The sequence below is a fragment of the Camelus ferus genome, chromosome 25 (genome assembly GCF_009834535.1).
Source record: "Camelus ferus isolate YT-003-E chromosome 25, BCGSAC_Cfer_1.0, whole genome shotgun sequence".
NCBI classification, from domain to species: Eukaryota; Metazoa; Chordata; class Mammalia; order Artiodactyla; family Camelidae; genus Camelus; species Camelus ferus.
This window is the reverse complement of record NC_045720.1, coordinates 2,176,302-2,187,838: the sequence shown is the minus strand read 5'-3', so window position 1 is coordinate 2,187,838 and position 11,537 is coordinate 2,176,302. Positions and strand designations below refer to the sequence as shown.

The following is an 11,537-nucleotide window of genomic DNA, read 5'->3' as shown; positions in this document are numbered from 1 at the left end:
GGTGGGTGGCTTCACCCACCTCTAGCCTTTGCCTGTCCTCCTGCGCCTGGCAGCCGTCCCGTCAAGCACAGGATCTTGCCTGAACTGCCGGTGTCAGTGGGCAAGGTAGGAGCAGGAAGGGAAGTTGACACTTTCCTCACGATGATTCTAGAGCAGCAGTAATGCTAACAACACTGGCGTCGTGGCTAAGAGCCAGCCCTGGGCTCTGGCTGGTGTGTGTCCGAGCCAGGGTGGCGACCTTGGGCCTCAGTCTCCCGCTGTGCGCATCCGGGAGAGCACGACCCCTCCCAAGGGGGCAGTGAGGCTGAAAAGAAGGAATGTCCACTTAGGGTCAGTGCAGTGAGGACACCTTTGTCCCTTCCTTCCAGTCTGTGTGGATACTGTTGGGTGGGGCATGCAGACCCCGCCAGCCAGATCTGTTGGCCTGCGTCCTGTGATGCTGGCCCTCTCGCACAGCGTGGACCATCCCGGGCCAAGACCAGTGTGTTTGGTGGTGAGGGCTGGGGACCAGGAGAGGGACCTAACTTCCCATTGGATAAATGTGTGTCAAAGGTCTGCATTAATGGTGCTTCTCAGGTCCCTTCCAGCCCCTGCATTCCTGGATCGAAAAAGGACGAAGGACGCACTCTGCTGGGTGCCTCCTCAGTGTAGGGCCTTTGCTCCAGACGTGCAGGGTAGGCGCGGCGGCACCGGGAGCAGCCCCCCTGGAGGTGTGCCAGGAGGCAGCCCCGGCGACCTTACATCTAGATACAGTCAGGACAGGGCTCTGAGGGGCCCGGGGCACAGCCGAGACCCAGGGTGGGAAGTGAGGATTCCTAGGGGGCCAGTCTGGCTGGTGAGATGGGAAGCTGGGGTCAGCTGCTGCTGGAGAGGGTGACTTTGAAGTGGCGAGTCTGGCCTGGAGGTGGCAGCGGCTGGCGATGCTTCAGCTGGGCACAAGTTTCCCCTGCAGGGCAGTGGCTGGTGCCACCAAGCCCCAAAGCCCCGTGGCTGAGCCTGGGCGGGGCCCCAGGGAGTCCCTTACCCTGTCCCTCCATGCTGACTGCTGCTTTTGGTGACTGGTCCAGCCATCGCCAAGTCACTTTCCCTCCTTAGGCCTCCACGTCCTCATCTGTAAACTGGGGCTGGTTGTGTCAGGGAGGCCCTGCCAAGAACTGGGGGCTCGACCACCAACTGGTTTCTGGATGAGTCTGGTCCTGGGCAGCAGGCGCAGCTGGGACATGCGGGTTTAGAGGGCTGTGGGAGCACAGGGCGGCCACAGTGGGTGTTCTCGGGGGGCCAAGCGTCGAGGAAGGGCTCGGCTGCTGAGCGGGGCTGTGTCCTCTCCTTGCTCACCAGTCCTTGGAAAACCAGACACACCAGCCTATGCTTTGAGGACAGGTCTATGCCTTTGTTTTTATGTCTTTTTTTCTTCCCTAGGGAAAGTGGGACAAACAGGCAGGGCCTGGCTTCCGCCCATTTTGCAGTGGGAACCATCATGGTCCAGGCGGTGGGTCTACCTGTGAGCCGCCCGTGGAGCCAGGTCACCGGCCCAGAGGCGGGAACGCCAGGCAGGAGGGAGAGCGCCCCGAGACTGCATGGGGGGAGCTCAGGGCTTCTGCAGCTGGAGAGCATTTCAGGCTCAGGGCCCAGTCCAAGCGAGGCTGTGGAGGCCCAGGGAGGGGCAGGTGTTGCCGGGGGGTCCCCCACTCCAGCCCAGGTATCTCCCGATGGAGCCACTTGGTTGCTTGGGACGAGTGGGCAGAGAGAACTGAGGCTGTGTCCACCCTTAGCTGGCTCTTGGGGTCCTGTGGTGACTGCCCCTCTCCAAGACTCAGGGTCTGACCTCAAGCCCCCAAGCCTGCGAAGGGTATTACTGGGGCTTCCTATGTGCCCCTATCCCAGGTGTGGACCTGGCTGGACTGGCTGGACAGTTTCGGGTTGTCCCTGTGCTGGGCAACCTGGCCCACGGCTGGCCTCTGGGTGGCAGCGGTGGCCCAGCTACCTCTCTGTAGCCCGGCTCTGCCTCAGGCTTCTGCTCTTAAGGCCCTGCCCGTCAGTGGCCATGCTGCATTGCTGGGCTACCCTTTGTCCAGGGAGAGGGGAGGCTGGGGCAGGTGGACAGGGAGATGTGGCTGCAACAAACCTCTCCATCTGCTGGAACTCACTGCAGGTCTGGGCACCCCAGAGGCTCCACAGGGCTTGTCCCGGGGCCTCTCTGTCCCTGAAGACTTCGCTCTCAGCTCGAATGGAGCTGATTGTTCTCCGTGGGCTTCTTCCTGTCCCTGGCACTGAGCTGTGTCATTGGCACTTAAGAGGTCCTTTGAGAACTGGAGAATCTTGGAGACTGTTGCATGACCTTCGTGCAGTGTATATCTGTGGCCTCAGCTTGGGTGTGTCCAATGATGAGGGGCTCGCTACCTCCTGCTCCAAGGCAGCCCACTCCCCTCTGGGACAGTCTGAGCCTGTTTACTGAACTCAGGGCTGCAGTCTCGCCCACCGACCTCCCCCACGCGGGAGGGCCGGACAAGGAAGCCTGCGAAGGGCACCGGGCACACACTCTTCCCTTCCTCCCTGCTTTCTTTTGATTGTGAGAATCTTGCCCAAGACCAAACCAAAAGGTCCCCAACAGGCCCCGCCTCTCTTCTGGCCCCAGCCCTTCGGGGATTCATGAACAGTGACCCACACAGCCTGTCAGGGCTCATGGCCGGCTGGGGAAGATACTGTCCATGTGCATATGTACAGTGACTGCAGTTGTGAGCTGAGCTGCCCAGGGGAATACAGGATGCAGAGCAGAAGGGCGGCCTTTCCATCCGGAGGTCAGGGGGGGCCTTGGGAAAGTGACTTTTAAGCAGAGGAGTCCCCAGGCAGCATGGAGGCACATGGCACTGGCAGCTTGGGTGAAGGCCCTGGGGCAGGAAGGAAGCTGGAATCATCCCTCCTGGCTGAGACCTCAGAGTCCTGGGGGTGATTCAGGAGTTTGTGTTTTACCCTGAGGGCTCGGCTAGCCAACGTGGGGTCAGACACTGTGGAGTCGATCCAGAAACCCCCTTTTCCTTAGGGGTCCTCTCTGCCCAGGACTCTGGTTCTGGCAGAGGTTTCCAGCCTGACAGTGCTGAGAGTTTGGCCACTGGGGACCAACAAGGACACTGGCCAGCAGGGGGAGAAGACAACAGGATTATTTTTCCATCTTATTAGCGACTTGCTGGCATCACTGGGGTCTCCTCAAACTCCAGGGTCTACCTGCTACCCCTGTTGTGGAAAAATGTGTTACAGCTCAGTTGTAACAGCAACCTGGATCAGGATAAAAGACCAAGCATTCAGAGTTGGAGAACTCAGGTGTATTAACCAACTAGCCCAGAAAAATTAACACTCCAAATTCTGGACACTGTCTGTAGAGTTACACAGGCCTTTTGTAGGCTGCCAGTTTTACACTTTGCAAAATCATATGCAAATAAAGTATAACACAAGTTGACCAATCGGGAACAAGCTTTGTAGAACTAGACCAATCAGGACTGAGAGAAATAACCAATCAGGAGTGAGGGGAATGGGCAAATCAGGAGTGAGAGACATAACCAATCAGGAGTGAGCTCCATGCAAATGAAGTACTACAAATGGACCAATCAGAATTTAGGAAAGTGGACCAATCAGAAGTGAGAGTAATAACCAATCAGGAGTGAAGGAAGTAACCAATCAGAAATGAGCTCAGGGAACCAATAGAATTCTAGGTGTAAGTTAGCCGCTTTAGAGGCAGAAAGTGAGATAGAGCCTCTGGGCCAGGGAACCCAACGGTGCTTGGAGGAGAGCAGCATCCCTGCCTAGGGGTCCTGCCGGTCTTTTAATGGGGCTTCCCGCCTCACCCCCAACAAGGCCCAGTTCTCACAGGCTTCCCTGTCATGAGGCGAGGCCTGCGTCCTTGCTCTGGAAACCCCTCCTTGCTCCCCCTGCTCAGCGTCGTGGCCCCTTCCTGCCTCATCCCTGAGGGGCTCCGTGTCCCCTGCTGGCTTCTTGGCCCTTTTATCCCAGTGTGAGCACCCCGGCGTTACATCCCCTTTGAAAGCCCTGGAGTGTTTTCTGTGTCCTGACGGAAGCCCATCTGATACCCGCCCTTTTCTTAAGAGGGTTAGAGTTGGGTTCAAGCCACTTGCAGCTGAAAGTGTCTTCACTTTGAGCCTTGGGGAGGGGGCAGTTATGAAGAGACGGAGAGAGGTCAGCCAGCTGGAGGGAGGATTTAGGAGGGGGATGCTCAGGTTATAGAATGTGGTGCAACCAGGGCGCCAGATGGGAGGGATGGGAAGTGTACCCTGATCTGTCTCCTGCCACACAGCAAGCCACCCCAAACCTGGAGAGCTGGGGTGTCGGCTAGGAGGCTCTGTGATGTGCTCGTGGTCAGCAGATGTGGTTAGGGAGGGGGGAGGTGGCAGACACTTCAGAGCCATCCTGATCCGTTCACTTGTTCAGTTCATTTTTATGAAGTGCCTTCCATGGGCACCTTTTGGGGGACAGGAGACAACCCCTGCCCTCCTTGGGCTGGTGTTCTGGTTGGTGGGAAGAGACTGACAGACCCATGGGTGTAATCCTGAGTGTTCGAGGGGTGAGGGGGAGCAGCAGGGCCTGAGACAGGAGCACTAGAAGGAGTGACCTGGGAGGGCTGCTTGGAGGAGGAGACAAGGCCACACAGTGACTTCAAAGTGTATAAGGGGCCAGCTGCCCCATTTAGAGTACAGGGGAAAGCATTCTGGGCTGGGGGGAACAGTGTGTGGGGAGGCTCTGAGACGCCAGGTACCAGTGAGATATTTTTTGGGGGGAGCTATCACTGCTCAAAGGTCACTGGGCACATTTGACAGTGTTTCCAGAAGTGTGTTTGTGTCCACTGGAGTCTGCACAAGGAATTGAGGTTAAAAGCAAGCAGCCTGTTTCTCTGGGAGATGTGGCCTTGTCTGGGCCTCCACCTGGGCCACCTGAGGGATGGAAAGCTTGCCCAGGTTCCCGTGTGAGGGGCAGTTGCCACAGGAGACGGCGATGACGCTGTGTCAGGGGCTGGGTGTGGGGAGACAGCTGCGAGAGTGGAACCAGATGGGGGCTGCACGGGCCCTGCCCCTACCCTTGCCTGAGCTCCCTCTGTAACAGGTGACTCAGGCTGTGGGCGTGCTCTGTGCGCACCAGCGGGCCGAGGGCCAGGAGGGGGGTGGGGAGGAAGCCAGCCTGCCGTCAGGGGACCGCTCAGAGGGCTGGTGGAGAGGAAACATGCATCTGGGAGTGAGAGTCCTTGGTCCCCCAGCCAGACCTCGCCTCCCTGGGTGACACGTCACGCTGCCGGGAGTGCCTGGGCCCCCGGGGGACATGTTGGAGCTTCCATGAGCCCTGCCATGCCGCCTTCATCAGACTGGACTCCCTCTGAGTGTGGCTTTGTCTCTGCTGTCAGATGGGGACTGTCCTGAGGGTGGGGCCCTGACTCCCTCTTCAGGTTACAGGCTTCTGCAGGCAGTACCCAGTCTCCATTCTAAATTTTTGGCTCCATGGGGGCTGAGTCTGCACCCCCCATCACTGTGCAACCCAGAGGTGGGAGATGAGACGCTGTCTCTAGAATAAGTTCCCATCCCTGTGCCTGTTTTGTTTTTTTTTAACTTCTCATTTTCTGTGAGCAAATCTGCCTCCTGCTGCTGGTCTCTTTGTTCGATTAGAGCAGTCACTTCTAATCTTGAAAATACCCAAGTTGAGGGAAGAAGGAAAAGACAAAAAAAAAAAAAAAAAAAAGAAAAGAAAAGAAAAAAGGGATGAAAAGTCCGCCCCACGGCTGTCCTGACGGAAGACTTCCTGCTCTTCTGGCCACAGTCGGTGGGTCTGCGTGAGCTTAACACCCAGCAGACCTTGTCCTTTGCTGGAGAACACAACAGCCTTCCAGGCCGGAAGCCCTTCAGGTGGGACTGTTCTCCCACACGGCCTCCCCTTTCCTTCCGGGCGTCAGCCCCGCGCGGTGTCTGCTGGCCCCGAGGAGACAGGCCCATGAGGCTGGAGCTGGGAGAGTGGGGCGCAGAGGGACCTTGTGTACTGATGGACCACCAGGTACCCGGCATCGCTCCAGGCACTGAGCATGCACTGCCCACATCGGCCTCCCTGCAGCTCTGCAGGGCGGGCCCAACAGGCCCATTTTTCAGATGGGGAGACTGAGAGCCAGGGAGAGGTGGGAGTATCCAAAGTGAGGCATGAGATCCCTTGAGAAGGACAGGAACCCAGAGCCAGAGAGCCAGCACCCATCTTTCATTTTCTCTGTGCTAGGTTTCCCCGTGTGTATGACGAACAGATAGGATGTGGTGATCTCCAAGATTCAGAGGGGCCTGCTCTGAGTACACAGAGAAGGAAGCCAGGGCACCAGGCTGGGCATCTCGGGGAAGTGCCGAGGACGGAGTGGCTTCTGGCAGAGAGCAGGTGGGGTTCCTGCTTAGCCATCAGCTCCTGAGAGATCTTCTGGGCAAGTTGCTGCATCTCTCCGAGCCTCTCCTTCCTTGTCTGTGAAGTGGGGTGGGGATCCCGCTTGGCTGGCTGTCGTGTGGCCTCGCCAGGGTTAACGGAGCCCAGGTGCTCAGCACACAGGAACTGGAGGCCTATCCCTCACTCTGCTCCGACGTGTAGAGTCAATTAAAAATAAAATCCCCTGCAAGTCTGCCTTGCTTTCTCTCCGGAGATTGCTTTTGGTGTTGAAGTGCAGGGAGCGGTTCTCTGCTTCCCTCCACTCGCCAAGTCATTACCTGAGCTGGAGGATCTGGACCTGGAGTGGAGCGCGGAAACTTGAGAGGGGCTGAGGGGCCTTGCTGGAGTGGACCCCAGATTGGAAGACTTCCCACGGGGATCAAGTGCGAGATTAGCGCAAAGATGAGAATGAGGGTGGGAGGCTTAGCAGGAGCCTGGGGGCCGTTGCGAGCACAGTGGGTGCAGCCGTTCTCTGTCCCCAGGGCGGTGGGTCAGGGCCAGGAGAGACGCTCTATGTAACGCAGGGGACGGGAAGCCTGGGGAAGGAAGAAAGGCCTCTGCAGGGCCAGGGGCAACGTGCTCTGGGGGCTGGAGGTGGGTGGAGGGCCACGTGTGTATTAGCACCAAGGACAGCGGCCAGGCCGCCACACCTGGAGCGCCCGCTACCTGCTGCCTGGCAGCACCTGTCATCATCCGTCCAACCAGAGTTGACTGCCTAATAGTGCACTTGGCACAGACCAGCTCCCAGGCCCCTCTCGGGCTGGCGAGAGGAGGACAGGTGGACCGCGTGACGGGGAGTGAGGCGGGTGGTGGGCAGAAGCAGGGTCCCATGGGAGATGGTCAGAGAGACTGTGCCTAGAAAGTGGAGAGCGCTTTCATGGAGGTGTTTCCAGCAGCTGGAGTGCCTCCTCTGAGTCTCTCTTCCTCCATAGCGGCCAGAGGGCCACCTGCCAGGTGGACTTGAGAGGTGATTCCTGCTCTGGGTGGGCAATGGGGCCAGGAGCCCACCAGAGTCATTTCAACCCTATGTGCTCTGCAGGTGGGGCTTGTAAATCAGGGAAGCTGGAGCTGGGGGGAATCGGCCCTGACGCAGGAGCCCGTGTGACCATGGCGACTGCAGCTCTGAAAGCAACGGACACGTTGCAATGTGTGGTGAGCACACTGCTTGACTCATTTGCCCTCTCCTGGTTCCCCCTGAGTGGGCCTAGAGTTTTCTTAAAGTTGCCATTTATGGAGGCTGTCTCTGTCCTAGGTCCTGAGCATTTTCCATCCTGGGTCTCGCCCCATCTCATCCTCACAGAAGCCCTCTGAGTTGTGTTGTCGGGTCATCTCCACTTTGGAAATGAGGAGCAGAGGTTCAGAGCAGCTGGACGTCTGCCCCACACTTGCCAGTAATCGCACTGGCTGCTAATTTCACCTTCACATTCCCTTGAACGTGGAATTGTACCACGGCACCCTGTAACACCTCCCCATGATACCCCTTTTAAAAATAATTATTAACTGTTACGAACAGTGTCATAATGACTATGATCATTCTGGAAACTCCCTACTGGATTAAGGTAGAGAACTCGGTGATGAAATCCACCCCAACTGCTCATCCTGAACCCCCCAGGCTGGGACCTGCCACCTGCCTCACTGTTCGACTGTTTTGAGGCAAAACCCAGGCTTCATCTCATTTTATCTCCACCTCCTTCACTATGTGCCTGTAAAACATAAGATTCTTTTTAAAAACACAACCATGACGTCACTATCACCCCTAAAATAGCAGCGACTGCTTAGTACCAAATATCCACGTGTTCACATTTCCTAATTGTCTCACGTTTTTTCTTAGAGCTTATTGGGTTCCAGATCCAAGTAAGGCTTAAGCAGGAAAATTTATGGCACTCAGGCCTCTTTTAACCTGTGGATTTCCTTTCCTCTCTCTTTTGTCTCCCTTAGAATGAATCTGTTGACGAAACTAATTGTGGCTTGTCTGCATTCTGGATTTTGCCCACTGGCTTCCCTTGTCGTGGCCCTGGGACAGATGCTTGGGCCTGGGGTCGGCTGGGTCCGGGTCTGGGTTTGGCAGGACTACGGTGCAGGTGGGACACTGGGAGTGGTCTTTTTTGCAGTGTCAGCGGCTGTGATGATCAGTAACTCATTGGAGGTGGCCAGATGGTGACGTGGCTTTATTTCTCCTCACACACAAAATGTTACTGAGAGTGAAAGGGAAAGTCTCCCCCACCCCCTTACTTCCCTCTTGGAGATGCCCAGGGCCCGCGTCTTGTGCAGCCCTTCCAAGTCTTTCTCTAGGAATAAGCAAGCCCAAAGCCACGTGGACAACCACCTCTGCTCTTTTCTTTACAAAACAAATTGGATTGCATTTGATGCATTGATCTGTAGCAAGCTACATTCACTTAAAGCTATAAATTATGAACATTTCCCACGTCATCCCACAGAAAGCTACTCATTTTTCATCTGTAAACATTTCAGAGTGTATCTCTGGAAGATGAGGGCTCTTAAAAGTGCCCAACCACAACACCACTCTCCCACCTAAAGAAAGGACAGTCGTTCCTCAATGTAGCCAATGTCCAGTTAGAGTTCAGACTCCCCTGAGTAATTCACACATGTTTTGTTACATGGTTTTTATCAAAAATATTTTCAAAATCGGGTCCACACATGCAGCTGATAGGATTTCTCAGATCACCGAGTTTGTAGAAGCCCTTCCAGCTCTCTCTCTTTCTCTTTCTTCTCAGCAGTTTAACTGCTGAGGACGCCAGGTTTTCTGTCCTGTGGAGCCTCCCAGCCTGGACTCACCTGACATCCCCGGGGTCACTGCTCCTGTCCCTGCGACCTGACCTGTGTTTCCTGTAAACTGGCCATCAGCCTAGTTGTTTGTCCATCAGAAGGCAAGCAGCGCTGGCCTGCCTCTCTCCTCTGGGACGTTGCTGGTCGTTGACAGTCACCGCCTGCATCCATCAGCCCATGAAGGACTCGCAGAATGGGGGTGACAGAGCCCTATCATTCCTTCTGCATTCATTGGCTACAACACACCCCCAAGGACATGCGTCCCCTCCCAGCTGCTGGTGACCAGGACTTGCAGTTTCAGAGGATGGCAGTCAGGGGACAAGCTTGGGTCTCTCCCTTTATTGACTAGTTTCCAAAACAGTGAGTTATTTTTCTGGCATCCTCAGCATTGTGCGGTCCCCCCAGTCGTTTTGGACACGGCACGTTTCAGACCGCTGCCGTTATGACCTGCGTTAATACTTAGGTTGCCTCACCTTTGGCTTGTAGAAACCTCTTCCATCTGATGCCTATGTCCTGTGTGACGCTGCGAGTCTGCGACTGCTTCTCGCTGCCTGATCTGCGATGCTCCAGGCTCCCCACCCCTGGGATTGGCCACCTCTCCAAGGAGCTCTGGGCGCTTTTCATGAGAGATGGCATCAAGAGACGACCACCTGGCACGGAGGGTCGAGAACTCCTTGCTCCTGGATTGGCCTTTGTTTCTGAGACTTTCATTATACAGGTGACAGTTTGCCTTTTAAAGATTAAAAAAAGCCAAATTTAAACTTACAGGACTTTATTTAATTTCCTGACTTTCTTTCTCCTTTCTCTCACACTGACAGACTTGGTTTCTAAAGACATTAAAATGGTTATGCGTTTATTTTATCTTCATGTAAATATAGATTCAGAACACCAGTGCCAGTGCTGTTAGTGGCAGTGTGATCTCTGAGAATCACTGCAAATTTTCCTTTTCAAATTCTTTCTGTCCTTGGGGTACAGACCTTGGGAGTAGGCACTGAAATCATTGTGTTTTAAACTCACTTCAGATGATTCCTTTCCGTGTTGTTATGCTACCGATTTGATATACTGTTAGGTTCATTGGTTTTGTTTTGCTTTTAATTTTTAGAGCTTGTTTTTTGCAAATTTAGTTTTGTTGTGTAATTACACAGAACATTGGCACGGCATACTTAGGAAATTCTCGCTTCCACCCCCGTCCCCTTCATCCTGTCTCAGTTTCCTCCTTGAAGTGCAGACATTTTTCTCCTTAAGCGTTTGCCTTGAACTTCCATTATTTCTTAAATGTATGCAAATCACATACAGATTCACATCCCCGTGTTCTTGGCCCCCGTGTGCGTGGCAGGTCACCCTCTGCACATGCACTTCACCCTGTTTTCCTCTCTCACGACACATCCTGGTGCTCACCCCACACCCCCGAGGGCGGGTGTAGTCCCACCCCTCCGTCCCCAGCGCCTGGTGGGGCCTGGGGCCTCCTGGGCGCAGCTACACATTTGTCATCTGGGTGGATGGAGGCTACGTTGGCCACGCAGTGGAGCACTGGGAAGGGAGACCTGGAGCCTCCCCGAGGGAGGCAAGGGGGGTGCCAAGGACTAGAGGGCTCAGGCGGAGGTGAAGGATGAGCGCCCTCTTCCTCGCCGTGTCCACAGGAGCTGCTGACTTGAGGGCAGCCGTGCCCAGGTCTGCAGGCTCTAGCATGCTTTGCTTTCTCCAAGCCCTGAGGAGCTGGAAGTCACAGGCAGACAGGGTTGGTGGGGATCAAGAAATCTGGAAATCTGCTGCAGTGGTCTGCAGACATCTGGCCTCTCCGTCCAGTGTGGAAACCCAAGGGAGGTTTAAGCCACTTGGAGGGTCAGTATGGCTTCGGGGCTGCCCTAGCCTCTCAGCTGGCAGGCAAGACGTGCCTTTGGGGGCCCCTGGGGACTTGCCTTCCACACCTGCAGCTCTGCTCACTCGTGTGTACAAACACCCCATTACATCTGATTACAAACCATTAGTGCAATTAGGTTAGCCCCTCTCCACACTCCAGGGCCTGGAGCCAGCTGTGCTGGGGGCCGGGACAGAATAGCAAACAGCTTGCTGCAGAGGCGGGCGCTGGCTCAGCCGGCTCTGGGGCTCCGGGAGCCCCGTCCTCTCGGGCGGGAGCCTGGGCTCCAGGCCGTCCTGGGGGAGGAAGGGCTCTGCTCTGTGCCGCTGGAAGGGGATTAGAGGCGCGAGGGCCAGGCTCAGGCGGGGCGGTCACCGGGCAGGCGTGACCCTTTCACAGCAGTGCCCTCAGCCAGGAGCGCTGTCCCCTCCCTCAGGGTCCT

The 11,537-nt window shown here is 55.9% G+C and overlaps 1 long non-coding RNA gene across 1 annotated transcript; it reads left to right on the top strand.

The window, feature by feature from the left end:
* The first annotated feature begins 7,491 nt into the window (after positions 1 to 7,491).
* LOC116659796 lies at positions 7,492 to 9,347 on the top strand. The gene is made up of 3 exons (XR_004315155.1): positions 7,492 to 7,602; positions 8,389 to 8,531; positions 9,186 to 9,347. It is a non-coding gene; the product is annotated as an uncharacterized LOC116659796 (long non-coding RNA).
* Positions 9,348 to 11,537: the final 2,190 nt, after the last annotated feature.